Source organism: Sander lucioperca, chromosome 16 (assembly GCF_008315115.2).
Source record: "Sander lucioperca isolate FBNREF2018 chromosome 16, SLUC_FBN_1.2, whole genome shotgun sequence".
Classification (NCBI taxonomy): domain Eukaryota; kingdom Metazoa; phylum Chordata; class Actinopteri; order Perciformes; family Percidae; genus Sander; species Sander lucioperca.
The window spans coordinates 26,883,763-26,889,785 of NC_050188.1; positions in this window are offsets into that span (position 1 = coordinate 26,883,763).

Consider the following 6,023-nt stretch of genomic DNA (forward strand, 5'->3'; position numbering starts at 1 on the left):
ATAGGTGGTGATCTGCCTAAGTCCTTTCCAGACAGTCGCAGAGTCGTTAGCTGAGAACTGGCGTTGGAGCTTCTCAGAGTACCGTCGTTTAGCCTGCTTCGCTGCCTTACTAAACTTGTACTTTGACTCTTTAAATCTGTCTTTGTCCCCACTCCTGAACGCCTCTTCCTTGGCCAGCCTTAACCTCCTGAGTTTGGCTGTGAACCAGGGTTTGTCATTGTTGAAACTCACCCTGGTGCTTGTCCTCACAGAAGCTGATGTATGACGTCACAGCCTCTGTGTACTCATCCAGACTGTTAGTAGCAGTCCTGAACACATCCCAGTTAGTAGAATCCAAAGACGACTGGAGATCCTCCACAGCCTCACTGGTCCACTTCCTTGATGTCCTCACTACAGGTTTACAGAACTTTAGTTTCTGCCTGTAGGCGGGGATCAGGTGAACCATGACGTGGATGTCTGAGCCTCAGCAACTACTAACTATAAAGATACAATGTGCCTGTTCCCAGCATTAGCACAACACGATGCGATGGTTAGCTTGTTACCTGTGACGATATATGCTAAATGTAATGTCATTTTCAGATTATCCAGTGACTGACTTATCTGGGTGTATTTTGAGATGCCTGATGAAGTTTGACGTTGTTGATCCGGCATCATTTATCTTGGTGCCACACACCTTGCATGTAGCTGTTCTCTTACTGCCACTATTTACCAAGTTATTGAAAGCAAAACTTATGACAAAAGGCACAACTCTGGGAGGACTTGGTGTCGCCATCGTCAATGTGTTTTTTTTTATGTGAGTGTGCGCACATAAGGCATAACACATGCATTATGTTGCACATTATGGCAAAGGACAGGGGACATGAGGCTCGTCATATGTTTCCCTAACGTACATGCGCCAATAAAAGAAAATAGAAATACATGAATAAATTTAGATTTAAAAAGCAATAATTGCATGAAAACATGTTGTTGACGAGTCTCGAAGCTCGAGTCTGAAGTCTTTTGGGTCGAGTCGCAAGTCAAGTGAAGTCTTTTGGGTCGAGTCCGAGTCAAGTCTGAAGTCAGCTGTTTGTGCGACTTAGATGAGAGACTCATAAGTTTATGAACCCATGCTAAAGTTGACTAAAAAGAGGAATAAAAAAATCATCTTTTGGAAATTAATCTTAATGCCTTAATTAAAAAAATGAGGAAAAATCCAATCTTTCAGGACACCAGTTTTCTTTGTGAATGAATAATTTATCATAAATAAATAAATGTTCTTCCTTAAAATACAGGGGGTATAAGTATACACACTCCTATGTAAAATTCCCATAGAGGCAGGCAGATTTTTATTTTTAAAGGCCAGTTATTTCATGGATCCAGGATACTATGCATCCTGATAAAGTTCCCTTGGCCCCCACATCATCACATACCCTTCACCATACCTAGAGATTGGCATGGGGTACTTTCCATAAAATCATCTCTCAATGCAAATCAAACCAGCTATTAGGTTAACTGAAATAAAACCATGCCAATCTCTAGGTATGGTGAAGGGTATGTGATGATGTGGGGCTATTTTAATTCCAAAGGCCAAGGGAACTTTATCAGGAGGCATAGTATCCTGGATACTATGCATCCTGATAAAAAGATGATAGAGAGATGATGTGCAGAAGAGTCACAATTTTCAATCGCATAACGACTTGTTATAGAGTATGAATCCTTTTGTTTAAAGTTTTTGGATTTATTTACGCTGTTTGCCCTTTAATAAAATGCTGAACTGTGACATTAAGAATAACAGAATGTGCGTTGATTTACTGACCGCTCCCTACATGAATAATATCACTGATTATGTTATTGTGTGTCTGGAGAAGAAGCAAAGTAGACCAAGATGGCGCCGCAGAATGGTGACACGGTGTGTTGGAGCGCTCTGTTTTTTTTTTTTTTTGTGTTTTAACTTTGTTTCTTGCGATGGTACCCGTATCTCATTCACAAGTGAAGAGCTTGTGAACTTCAGGGCAACAACACCATCAGACTTATTCCCCACTTTTCTTCTCCCTTCACTGGAAATTTTGGACATTCTGGTCAAAGGTGCGCTCACCTTTGCTCACGCAGCGAAACGCCGGAGGAGAGGGAAACGGGCCGGTGCGCTGGTGCGTCTCTGCCAGCGAGGATCACGCACACCGTTACCTGGAATATTCCTCTCTAACGTGCGCTCTCTGCCCAACAAAGTGGAGGAATTACAACTGCTGTTGGGGGGAAACAGGGACTTTTCTTCATCTGCTGTTTTGTGCTTCAAGGAGACGTGGCTCTGTGGAATAATACCGGACTCTGCGCTGCAGCTGGCAGGCTTCCAGCTTTTCAGTGCGGACAGAGACACGGACCTCTCCGGCAAAACTAAAGGTGGAGGAATCTGTTTCTACATCAACAGCGGTTGGTGCAACGACATGACAGTGATCCAGCAGCATTGTTCTCCTGACCTGGAGTATTTCACCATAAACTGTAAGCCTTTTTATTCACCCCGTGAGTTCCATTCATTCATTCTGGTCGGTTTTTACATCTCACCGCAGGCCAACGTGCAGGACGCGCAGCGCATGCTTGCCGACCAGATACTGTGTGTGGAGCGGACCATCCCGGACTCCCTAGTTATTGTCCTTGGTGACTTTAATAAAGGGAACCTCACTCATGAACTCCCTAAATATAGACAACATCTTAAATGCCCGACCAGAGAGGAGAACATTCTGGATCACTGTTACACCACAGCCAGGGATGCTTATCACGCCGTCCCCCATGCTGCACTGGGACACTCTGACCACGTCATGGTCCACCTGATCCCCGCCTACAGGCAGAAACTAAAGCTCTGCAAACCTGTAGCGAGGACATCAAGGAAGTGGACCAGTGAGGCTGTGGAGGATCTCCAGTCGTGTTTGGATTGTACTGACTGGGATGTGTTCAGGACTGCTACCAACAGTCTGGATGAGTACACAGAGGCTGTGACGTCATACATCAGCTTCTGTGAGGACTGCTGTGTTCCATCAAGCACCAGGGTGAGTTACAACAATGACAAACCCTGGTTCACAGCCAAACTCAGAAGGATAAGGCTGGCTAAGGAAGACTCGTTCAGGAGTGGGGACAAAGACAGATTTAAAGAGTCAAAGTACAAATTTAGCAAGGCAGTGAAGGAGGCTAAACATCGGTACTCTGAGAAGCTCCAACGCCAGTTCTCAGCTAATGACTCTGCGACTGTCTGGAAAGGACTTAGGCAGATCACCAACTACAAGCCTAAAACCCCCCACTCCTTCAATGACCGACACCTAGCCAATGACCTGAACGAGTTCTACTGTCGATTTGAAAGACAAAAGGACAGTCCTGACACCATCCCCCACGACACCTCCCTACAGCTACAGCCACTGTGCATCACCTCCACCTCGCCCACCTCAGCAGGGTCCTGGGCCCCCCCACCAATGCCCTCCTTAAAGATCCCCTCCACCTCCACCCCCCCTCCCACCTCAGTGACGACCCTCTCCATTCACGAGAGGGACGTCAACAGACTCTTTAGGAGACAGAATCCCAGGAAAGCTGCTGGACCGGATGCTGTCTCCCCATCCAGCTTGAAGCACTGCGCTGACCAGCTGTCTCCAGTGTTCACAGACATTTTTAACACCTCACTGGAGACATGTCATGTGCCAGCCTGCTTCAAGACCTCAACCATAATCCCTGTCCCCAAGAATTATGGTTATGAAGTCCTTTGAGCGCCTTGTGCTTTCACACCTCAAAGACCTCACCGACCCCCTCCTGGACCCCCTGCAGTTTGCCTACAGAGCCAATAGGTCTGTAGATGATGCAGTCAACCTGGCCCTCCACTACATCCTCCGGCACCTGGACTCCGCAGGAACCTACGCCAGGATCCTGTTTGTGGACTTCAACTCTGCCTTCAATACCATCATCCCGGCTCTGCTTCAGGAGAAACTTTCCCAGCTTGGGGTGCCTGACTCCACCTGCAGGTGGATCACTGACTTCCTGTCTGACAGGAAGCAGCATGTGAAGTGGGGAAACACGTCTCCGACTCACAGACCATCAGCACCGGATCCCCCCAGGGCTGCGTTCTTTCTCCTCTGCTCTTCTCCCTGTACACCAACAGCTGCACCTCCGGTCACCAGTCCGTCAAGCTTCTGAAGTTTGCGGACGACACCTCCCTCATCGGACTCATCTCTGATGGAGACGAGTCCGCCTACAGGTGGGAGGCTGACCACCTGGTGACCTGGTGCAACCAAAACAATCTAGAGCTCAACACTCTAAAGACAGTGGAGATGGTTGTGGACTTCAGAAAGAACCCAGCCCCACCTGCCCCCATCACCCTCTGTGGCTCCACAATCGACACTGTGGAGTCTTTCCGCTTCCTGGGAACTACCATCTCCCAGGACCTCAAGTGGGAGCTGAACATCAGCTCCCTCGTCAAGAAAGCACAACAGAGGATGTACTTCCTGCGGCAGCTGAAGAAATTCAATCTGCCAAAGACAATGATGGTGCACTTCTACACAGCCATCATTGAGTCCATCCTCACATCCTCCATCACCATCTGGTACGCTGCTGCCACTGCCAAGGACAAGGGCAGGCTGCAGCGTGTCATTCGGTCAGCTGAGAAGGTGATTGGCTGCAATCTGCCGACGCTCCAGGACCTATACGCCACCAGGACTCTGAAGCGTGCTGGAAAGATTGTGGCTGACCCCTCCCACCCCAGACACAAGCTCTTTGAGCCACTCCCCTCTGGCAGGAGGCTGAGGTCCATCAGGACCAAAACCTCACGCCACATAAACAGTTTTTTCCCCTCCGCCACTAGCCTTCTAAACAAGGCCCGGAATCCACCCTGACTCTCTCCACACCCCACCTCTGGCTCCTCATGCCACTGTACCTACTCTGCTGTAGCGTCCCTTTTCACTACTGTTTAACTTATTTTACTATTTATTTAAATTTATTTTATCGTTATTAATACGTACTGTGTGTATATGTTTATACTTATATTGTTTATATCTTTTTATCCTTCTTATATTTGTATGTGTGACATGCTCCAACAACACCATGACAAATTCCTCGTATGTGCAACGTACTTGGCAATAAAGTCCTTTCTGATTCTGATTCTGAAGTTAGGACCCCCCCTCGGCCAGCAGTACCCCTGCATCTTCCATTGAGATTTAAAATGGAAGGAGTTTAATGCTGTACTGGTGGAACTCTCAATGGTCGCAGAGCACTTAATAGTAAGGTTTGCACTGCCATATGGTTTTACTGTTGAACGTGCAATATTATGCTGCAATGTGTAATAATGGAAGTATTCCGGTTTGAGTGGTTTTATTGTTTTTTTTTAATTGGTTTCATTGGTTTTATTGGTTTGACTTTTTAAACATTGCCTTTTTAAATTGTATGTTAATATATGAATGGTTGTGATGGCTAAGTATGTCTGTAGATGATTGTTGCTACAATGCAGCGATGCTGAAAGTAATGTTTCCCCAAGGAGGCAATAAAGTTTTAATATTATATCTTAATTCTGGGTCAGTTACTGAGGTAACATGTGAACCGTTTCTCTCTGACTCCTCTTTTCCTGCAGAGCTTGAAGAGCAGAGCTCTAAGTTAAAGTTAAAACCATAAGTACAACCCTGCATAGAAGGAAAGTGAAGAGAAACAAAGTAAGCAGAGCAGAGGTTGCACAGTGAGCTGCCTGAAGGAAGAGCTAGGTGTAAGAAAACCGCTTGCTGGATGAGTAATTTTCAGCCACTCTAGTATGTGCAGGACAGGAGGGTGGAATAGTTCCAGCATGGAAGCCAATCTTAAATAGGATCTTCATCAATCAGATGAAATGCTTTGGTGAGCCAAGGGTTTCTGTGACTCTCCATGAGAGCAGAGAGATATGCATCAAAGGAGAATTGATATCCACCCTGCTCTCTCCTTCTGTGACAGGCTCATCACACACCAGGCATCAGAGTCATATGGATCTGTCAGAGGGCACATTCTCCATGCAGCTCCAACACACACTAAAACAACACACACATTTGACT